The sequence below is a fragment of the Sminthopsis crassicaudata genome, chromosome 4 (assembly GCF_048593235.1).
Source record: "Sminthopsis crassicaudata isolate SCR6 chromosome 4, ASM4859323v1, whole genome shotgun sequence".
Lineage (NCBI taxonomy): Eukaryota > Metazoa > Chordata > Mammalia > Dasyuromorphia > Dasyuridae > Sminthopsis > Sminthopsis crassicaudata.
In genome coordinates, this window is record NC_133620.1 from 222,957,418 (window position 1) to 222,967,967 (window position 10,550).

Below are 10,550 nucleotides of genomic sequence, written 5' to 3' on the forward strand. Positions count from 1 at the left end.
TCTCAGAATTGTCTTAATTTGCTTTTCTCTGATCAATAGTGATTTGGAACACTCTTTCATATGAGTGGATATAGTTTTAATTTCATCATCTGAAAATTGTCTGTTCATATCCTTTGACCATTTATCAATTGAAGAATGGCTTGATTTCTTATAAATTAAAGTCAATTCTCTGTATATTTTGGAGATGAGGCTTTTATCAGAACCTTTAACTGTAAAAATGTTTTCCCAATTTGTTACTTCCCTTCTAATCTTGTTTGCATTAGTTTTGTTTGTGCAGAAACTTTTTAATTTGGTGTAATCAAAATTTTCTATTTTGTGATCAATAATGGTCTCTAGTTCTCCCTTGGACATAAACTCCTTCCTCCTCCACAAGTCTGAGAGGTAAACCATCCATTGGTAACTTTAGAGAGAGGAGAGCAGTTTTAGTTAAATGAAGGGGTCAGAAGGCAACTTGTAAAGGGAAGCAGAGTAAGAATAAAGGTAGAGGAAGTGGAATCACTAACTGTACACTGCTATATAAAGAGGTTAAGCTGAAAAGAAAAGGAGAGATATAGTATGACAGCAGTGATGGTAGTATTTAGTGATTTAGTGGGATTCTTTTAAAGATGAGGTTTTTGGTTTTTTTTCTAGCACATTTGTAGGCAGAAGGAAAGGGACAAAAAGATAGGAATAGGTTGAAGATAAGAAAAAGAGGAGATGGTAGTGGGATTAATCTTCTAGATAATAAAGAAGGGGATTATAAAAAAAGAAGGGATATTATCAATGGTAAATATCACCCTGTCAAGGAGAAAGACGACCTCTTTATCAGCGATTTTGATTCTTTTTTCCCCTCTTAATAAAACTTCCCTTTGATATAGTGGCTTCATGTTTGAAAGTATTAAATTAGGCAGGATCCAGGAAAGTTATTATACAGTTCTGTCCACTTAAAATATTTTTCTCTAGGGCAGGGGCTCAAGTCAAAAGAAATAAAATTACTTCCTCCCTCCAACCTCATCCTTTACCAAAAAAATAATTTACACCTTGGACCTTTTGTGTCAAAGTTATTACTGACACAAAGCTCACATAAAAAGTTATAGAATTTAGTATTGAAAACTATCACAGGATCTGAGTTCAAATCTGGTCTCAGATTTGAATGCTTCCTAGCTTCCCTAGGCAAGGCAAGTCACAACCTCAGTTGCCTCAGGAAAAAAAAAAAAAAAAAAAAAAAAAACTATCACAGCAGCCATCCAATTCTATTCATGTATAAAAGGAATCCCTACTGTAGTGTATCTGACAAACGGTCATGCAAACTGCTTAAAAAATTTTAAGGAGAGAAAGCTACCTAATTTCCTCAACTGTAAAAGAATGTAACGTTTAGATTATATGGTTTCTAAGGTCCTTTCAATTATAGATATACCATCCTATAATACCTCAAAGAAGTTTATTTCATTTTTGGAAACTATAATGTTTAGGCTAGCTTTCTGGAATTAAGGAGTGCAGGAGACAGGAGAGCAACCAGGAAGATGGTCAAAAATGAAATGTCTCTCTTCCACTCCTTCTCAGCCCTTACATACCTTGGTATGATTACATCATTATAGCATACTATGTATGTGTGAACTAGAGAACCATTACATCACTATGCTAAGTACTAAGTATATGTATACTAAAGAACCATCATCTCATCAATTCCACTGAGTTAATACCTTGTTGGAAGTATCTTTGTTTCAAATATACTTCTCCAGAATTCCAGTCCTCTACAGGAAACTAAGGCCCAATGAAGTAAATTGGTTGAGAAAAAAGGAGAGAGTTTTTCTTTCCAAAAGAAAAACATTGAGCAAAGCTAATGATATAAATGAAATGACATAAATTATGTAGTTCCTATTCTAAAACTTGTTTGTAAAATAACCTGTGTAACTCTTAAGAATTATCAATAACAATTTGTTCTAGAAACATAAAATGTTTTGAATGAAAAGGTGAAACATGATGAAAAAAGGAATTTCAAAATTGGTCAACTTTCTGTACTTTTAACCCATCAGGTTGATACTTCAACCTGATCAATTATATAAAAGTTCATTAAGAAATTATTTCACCCAGCTCAGTAGAGATAAAATATCCAAAAAGAGATTTTATTTTCTCCATAGAATAACTGTATAACTTCTCAGTGCTCTTGCTTTTGCATGGTGGGAGAACTTTAAGAAATTATAAGGATCTATGGAAAGAAATTGGGATGATTAACCTGGAGAAGATAAGGCTGAGCAATGGAGAATTGAGAGCATCCCAAATGTTTGAAGAATTGCCCTTTGTTTTACTGATCCTAAAGGGCATAACTAATGAATAGAAGTTACTTAGAATGGAGACTGAAGAATTACTTCCCTGGTTAGTTACAGGGGATATTTGTGTTCTGGCAGGCAGAGATAAGGAAACTAAAGGATAAAGTCAGGAGCTTGGAGTAAGGAGACCTGAGTTCAAATCCAGTCTCAGACATTTAGTGACTCTGATATATGTAACCCTGAGCAAGTTACTCACCTCTGTTTGCCTCAGTTTCCTCATCTGTAAAATGAGCTGGAGAAGAAGATGATAAGCTATTCCAGTGTCTTTTTTAAGACAACCTCTAAGAGGGCCACAAAGAGTTGGATATGACTGAAATAACAAAATAACAACAGGCAGAGATAAGACATTGCTGTCTCTGACTTGATATTTCCAGCACTGAAATTCGAATATTTTAAAGAAAGCTTTCAGAGAAAAAATAAAGGTGCAGGAGAATAAAAATCACCAAATGTTTCCCAGTGTCCAAAATAAGCACAAAACCTGAATAAAATTGCTATTTGTCATGTAGTTAAAATAGACATCTATCTTCTTTTCAGATAAGGAAGTGACATACTCTTGTGGTACTAAGAAATGTCACACAATTGTGGTGTTTTCTTTGGGGAATAGTTGCTTGCCTCCCAATAAAATAAGGAGAAATTGTCTTTATAGTCCTGAATTCAAATTATGATTCAATAATTTGGAAATTAGCTTTGAATATGGTCATGAGTTTTTAAACTCACATCATAAAATGGTGCTACCTTTAAATATTTATGTATATGTATATATACCTACATACACATATTATGTATATATTTATCACTATTAATCCATGATCAATGAGACATGAGCTTCAAGCTATTTTTTCATTCATAGTAACAATTAATTTACATTATTTCATACATGCTCTCTTCACAGTTTCCAATTTCCTTTTATGATCGATCAATGATATGACTTTGTCAGATAGTTCCCTCAGAATCTTACCAGCTACCTGCCACTGGAAGCAGAGGCAGAGATTTAGAAGTCTTAATCCTTTTTGAAATTTCCATCCTGCCCACCCCCATTCTAGGACTGCAGTTTTAGGCATGCCCTAACCATACTTTATTTTATTCCCTATCACCCAGCTATCTTCTCAAGAGCTGTCTTGCCACATTACATCTCCCTTTACTTCTACCCCTTTCTCCAAACTGTGCTCTCCAGTTTTCAAATTGCAATCACACCAAAAGTATCAATGCTTATTAAGAGTGTGTCAATAAATTACCTTATACTGCTGCTCACTATTCCAATGACTTTTCAAACCATATTGTTGTTACTGATCAGTTGTTTCAATCATGTCCAACTCTTACAATGCATTTGAAATTTTCTTGGCAAAAATATTGAAGTGATTTTCCATTTCTTTCTCCAGCTTATTTTACAAATGAGGTAATTGAGGTAAACAGAGGCAAGCAACTTGCCCAGAATCACACAGCTAGTAAGATTAGAGGTGAACTCACAAAAATGAGACTTTTGACTCCAAGCTTAATGATCTATTCTAGCAAATAACCCTCCCTAGACATCAACCCCCTATGTGTTTTGTCTTCTCCATTAGGATTTAAGTTCCTTGAGGACATTGACTATCCCCTTTTGCATTGTATAACTAACATTTAGTTCAGTGCTTAACAATCAATTAAACATTTATTAAGTGCCTAGTATGTTTCCAGATCTGTGCTAAACACTGGGGATACAAAAAAAAAAAAAAAAAAAAAAGATGCAAAAGATAGTCCCTGCCCTCAAGAAGCTTATTATCTAATGGGTAGACAACATGCAAATATATCTATGCAAATATATACAAAACAAGCTATATGCAATATAAATAGGAAATAATTAAAATAGGAAAGGCACTGAAATTTAGAAGAATTAAGGAAGCCTTTCTGTAGAAAGAGGGATTATAGTTGGGACTTAAAGGAAGCCAAAAAGTAGTAGGAATGGAGGAGGAACGGTATATCAGGTGTGTAGGTAAAATAACTTCTGCCAAGAAATGGAGTATCTTGTTTGTATAGCAAGAAGAGTATGTATCAGAGAGTAAGGTATGAGAAAACTGGAAAGGAAGGTGGGATTAGTTTATGAAGGGCTTTTCATTCATGTATTTGTTCATAAGTTCCTACTCCCTTCACTTTTGAAATCCCTTGCCCATATGATTCCATCTCTCAAAGAACAAGAGAATAAAATGGAAGTCCAAGTTATATATGAATGCTGGGGATTCCATATGTGGTCCCAGATGATCTGCTCTCTTCTTCATTTACCTCCCTCTTTTTTACTCTTCTTCTTTCTCAAAATAAAGCAGGTGGGGGTGAGGGATTGAAAATGCATCTGCTCAATCTGGATGGCAAGTTCCTCTTCTTACTTTCAAGCCTCACCCAAGTGTCTTTACTATCCCCTTGCCTTGGGGACAGAGCCTCACTCATTATCAGTAGGTAGAAAGAGTAAGGAATTGAACCTGTAATGAGAAAATGACTCTGGTGTGTGGTGAACAAGAGAAGGATTTCTGACATCACAACCTCAGCTGGCCATCACCCTGGACTAGTCCTACTAGGTCTAACTAATATGTAATCATGAATACTATTTAGGAAACTAATATCTTAATTATCTTCTCCCTGTCATAGACAAGCTCTTAGGGGGAAGAAAAAAAAAGCCCATTCTTTTTTTTTTCCCCTGAGGCAATTGGAGTTAAGTGACTTGCCCAGGGTCACACAGCTAGGCAGTATTAAGTGTCTGAGGCCAAATTTGAACCCGAGTCCTCCTGACTTCAGGGCTGGTGCTATATCCACTGTACCAACTATCTGTCCCCAAAAGGCCATACTCTTTGACGGCATTCTCATTTCTTCACCACTTTCATACAATCTACTTTCTAGCTAATCCCTGAACTTTTCATCTTTGTCCATCTCTTTGCCTTTTATATATTTTCCTCCTTGTCTAGAATGCCTGCCTTCCTCATCTTATCTCCCTTTGACTCTCTAGATCTCTTCACTATAAAGTTTATGTTCAACATTTCTTTCTTCCTCCCTCCCACCCTCGCTTCCTTCCTTCCTTCTTTCCTTCCTCCTTTTCTTTCTTCTATTCTTTCTTCCTTTCTTTTCTTTCTTTCCTTATTTTTTCTTTTTCCTTCTTCCATCCATCCTTCCTTTCTCCTTTCCTTCTTTCCTTCTTCCTTCCTTCATTTATCTCTCTTTTTTCTCTTCCTTACTTCTTTCTTTCCTCCTTCTTTCCTGACTTCCTTTCATCCTTTTCTCTTTCCTTCCCTCTTTCCTCCTCTCTTTCTCTCTATTTCTTCATTTGCTTCCTCTCTCCCCAAATTAGCACAAGTATGAATGAAGGAAAAAAATGTTTTTTTTATTAAGAATAAGTGCCAACCACTTTGCCACGTTCTACAGATGCATATAGAAAAAGCTATACAGTCCCTGCTCTCAAGGAGTTCCCATTCTAATTGAGAAGATAGTCCTTAAAAGAAAGTTAAGCTGCAGAACAGTTGGGAAATCCTGAGTACTAAGATGGTGAGGATTGCAAAGTTCAGAAATCTTTAATTTACTAAAGTAGTTAAGGTGACAGTGCTGGAAGAGTGCAAGAAGCAGAGATAGGACAGAGAATAAGGCAGTCCTAGAGGATCTTAAGAGAAAATCTCAAGGTAGACAATAATTTTTATTGCTCTCTGTTAGATTTTTACTATTGTTCAAGATGATCACTAAGAGTGAAAATAACAAAACAGAGAGCAAGTGAAAAAACATATTTTCTGGGAGGAGAGATTGTTCCTATTGAACCTAATATTTCATCAGTGCAGGGAACTCCCAGATGAGTCAATCCCCTATACTAACATAAGTTGACAAACCTTTTCTGCAACTTATAGCCTTAGAGAGTTGCCTAGAGCATTGAAATGTTAAATAACTTGCCTAGGCAAAAATAGTATATATGTTAGGCACAGGACTTGAAGCTAGGTTTTCCTAGTTGCAAGACTGATTTGCTATCCACAAAACCATATTGTTTCTTATTTCAAAACCAAAATTTTTATATTAAAGTGCAAATAAAGCATGTATTTAGAGGGTTTATTTGCACATGAAAACTATTTCTCCATATGTTGAAAATATAAACTACAGTGGGCAATAATGTTTGTAGCTTGTAGTTGGAGTAATCTCAGCTGTCAGTCATTTTAAGAGCCTATAGAGAAAATATTGTTTTACCTTCAATAGAAGCTTCCTTTAATAAACATTATAAATAGGGCACAAAGTGAAAATACTTTTGTTTATGACATGTCTATTCAGTTATTAGCATATTTATTATTATTTCTGCTTTCAGTAGAAAATGGATTGTCTTGACAAGACTAGTGGCTACAATATACATCCTTAGGAATTCAGGAGATAGTCGTAGTGCTTTCATGATTGTACTGATTCTAAAGAAGAGTCAGTGATTCATCCTACCTCATAAAGGTATAGCAGTGATATTTACTTTTTCAGGTCTAGCAATTTTCAATGATTACCTATTAAGTTATTGAGGATATTATACTTGGTATTAGTGGACAAAAAAACCTATTTCAATGAAATTTCAGATACTATATCTATTTTGTTTTTCCTAGGGATAATCCTGGGAGATAATTTATATTACCCTTATTTTATGGAAGAAAAAAATCAAAACACAATGAACTGCCTGAGTTAGTGTCAGAACAAAGATGAAATCTCAATTTTTCTCTTATTCCCCAACTTTTTTTGCTGATTCTTATCTAAATAGACAGTTTATTTATTCTATTAGGAGAATTTAACTGTCACCTAAATTTCTTCAAAGTACTTAAAAATAGCTCAAAATCTCTAACATTCTTTGGACACTCCAGCTATGTAGGGAGCTTACTAGAAAGTCACAAATCTCCATCTATTTGCTGATTCTCATTTCTCTTCCATTCTAAAGAAAAGCTCACCAAATTATAGTTCAGTGAAGGAAATAAGTAATGGGTACACTTCAAGATCAATATCAATATGTTGAGAAACTACTACATATATAAGAATGGATAAGGTTAAAGAGTCATTGTCAAGGTCTATAAATTCTCAGACTGGACTTTGTACATATGAATAGGACTCTCATGTAATCAGAATTAAGTTTATAATATCATGTGAAGTTCTTTGTGTGCTTTTTCTAAACAGTCATGGCTATGTTTATTTTTTAAGTTTCCAGCCAAGGCATTAGTTTATTTTTAATATATGAGGGAAATTATAAAAGATTAAAAGGGAGAAAAATAAACAAAGGCTAAAAAAAGATTGGTGATATTCCAGAAACAAATCTATTTTTGGACTCTTTTTCTATTATTTTAATATATTCCTATGCTCAAGTTTTAGATACACTACTACTGTTTGATTTTGGAAAATAGCATTTAAAAGGAATAAGTTGTTTCTAGCCATTTCTAATATAAGACTTATAGACTAGACTTTGCTACATTTTAGAGATTAATAGGAAAAATGAGCTTTGCCAACCTGTTTTCTCACTCCTTTTATTTGTGCTATATACTTGTTTATGATTTTTAGAAGGCACTTTTCATATGGTTTGAAATGAAAAGATGATCTATTTCCTCATTACTGATCCACTGTTCAGTGATAAAAACAAAACAAAACAAAACATGGGAACAAAGGAAAATGCCTTCCTGTCAGTTCTTAATGCTCCCTGCTGTTGCTCAGCTGGGACTGAAGAGAGTAGGGGTTTAATGAAAGAAGGTGAGAAGGTGAAGAAAAAAACCACCCTAATGAGGGTGTTTCGTTGTACTGAAAGATCACTTAGGAGCTGGCATGATTTCCTTTGTGCCTGGAGAATGTTAAAGCAGCATTCCCCAAGGTCAGAGAGACCCATCCTTCCTCACTCATTCACTCTCCTCCTTGGCAACCAATATTTCTACCTTGAACTGCTTTTCATGGAGTTTAATATCTAATGTTGAGTCTAGAAGAAAATTAATTTTCCCTACCCAACTTTTTGTTCCTATGGAATATGTAGAAATATTGCACAGGAACTTTCTAATAGGATAAATTGTAAATGGATCTGCACATAAACTCTTATCTAGCAGTGATATAGACACTAACTTCTTTCAATGCTAGATGATGGGAGACTTCTTTTGAATTCCAGTAGTAAGATTGCCAACACTTGTTCCTTGTTCTGAAAGTGAAATATATTGTCATCTGGCAACACCGGGGGTACTAAAAACACAAATTCATTCATGCTCCAAAGGAGAGTCCAGGAAATTTGAAGAAACTATAATGTTAACTTCATATTTACTTTGTATTTACTAATTTATACTCAAGTTGTTCACCTTCCCTCAGTGAGTATAAGCAATATGAGGTCAGGAAAAATTTCTTTTTTATCTCTGTAGTTCCAGGATCTCACATGATATCTGGCATGTAACAGCATTTCATAAATATTTGTTGAAAGAATGAATGAATGAGACAATCCAAATTAGAATAAAATTATCCTGCCATTCCCATATGAATAAAGTGTCTCTATGCAATTAGCCAAAGCTGAGGACTGAACATCAATCATATATGTATGTATGTAAATATGTATGTATGTATAATTACACTTTTGTTTTTTTAAGTTATTGACCAGTCAAGGCATTTATTATCATTCTCAAGGAGCTCTCTATTACTAGAACTGGAAAGGATCTACATCTAGATCAATCCCCTCATTTTAAAGAAGGGAAACTGAGACCCAGAGTAAACACACAGGTTTTTAGGGACAAAGCTGGGATTTGAACCCAAGCCACCACATTTTAATTTAGTGAAAAAAAAATTTTAACCCTGCTTCTCCTTCACTACTGTTTTGAATGATTAAAGAAAAGGAAAATAATAGATTTGGGGGTGGAAGGGACCTTTAAAGGTCATCCAATTCAATGTCATTATTTTATCTATGAAAAATCTGAGGTGAAAAGGTGAAATAAACTATCCTGTGTTCTCTGACTCGAAATCCAGTACTTTCCATTGTACCTATCTGCCTCCCCTTTATTAACATCTTGCAGGATTAGAAGAAGAACTACCTTAGAAGAAGAGCACCTTTCAGATAGACAAAAGATCTTGACAAGGCAGAGGATTGTTTCTACATACTCTATGTCCAGTCTTAACTATTAGCACTTCCGTCAGAAATAAATGAGATCTTTCTTTGAAGTTGAAATATCCAATCTTAACTGCTCTCTCATCCTCTTAATTTCACTGAGTGAATAACCTAAATTATACAGAACAGCAGTTAAATTGGCTCATCATCACTCAGCTCTAATTTTAAAAGGATAAAGGAAAAAAGAAATCAAAAAGGCTAGTATGGGGGACTGAATGGCATCATGCTTGCTATTAATGGACTATCAGGGTCCTTTCCCAGAAGATCAGTAGTTCAAGTTCAGCCCAAGTTAGTAGTGGTCAAAGACCACTCAATGTCTAGTGTAAAGTATGATGTGGTCTAAACATAGTGTTTCTAATAAAGATATTGACAGATTACAATTGTTATTTTTTCTGACTCTCTCAGAAGTGAGGTAAATGGTCTACCAGATGTGGGAGACTTAAGCCATTTTCTTACTTGTGAGAGTTACTCTTTGTCAAATATGTATTGAGTGCTAGAAAGAGTCTTTCTTTAATGTTACTGACAACTACTGGCAGGGAGGGGGAAAATCATCTCATCATCTGTCAATCTAGCATCCTTGAAGAGCCCTGGGTATACTTAAAATTGTAAAAACACACACAGTCAAAAAACAATATAATAATTTCTTTATTTTCCACTTAAACATTTACTTGCCCTGATGAAACATGAGGTCAGAAGCCACATTTTGTTTCCATTACTAAGTACTAACCCTGAACTCTAAAATGGAAAAGCAGTTCTATTCACCAGCTGCCATCTTTCAGATTGCCTCTGCTTCCACCCCCACCACTATGGCAACAAGGGCTGATGGAGTTAGAAACTTGGTCCTATGCTTAATAGGTGCTTAGTGTCCAAGGCACCTTCACCAAGTACTCAACAAATATCTCTTCATCATTCTTAAGACAATTCTGAAAAATAGTTCAATTTTCATTTAAAGCCACAGGACTCAGGAAATTCCATGTAAATTCTAGAAATTAATCCAAAAAAGATTTGGGGTGGACTAGGAAAAAAACCTGAGGGAATTAGACTGTGTTTCTGAAGCAAATCGAGGGCAGTGATGGCAGACATTCTCTCATAATTTAGATAGGAAATCCCCACGGAGAGCCACAGACTGTAAATTGCCCTCCATAACACATTAGGCTTTA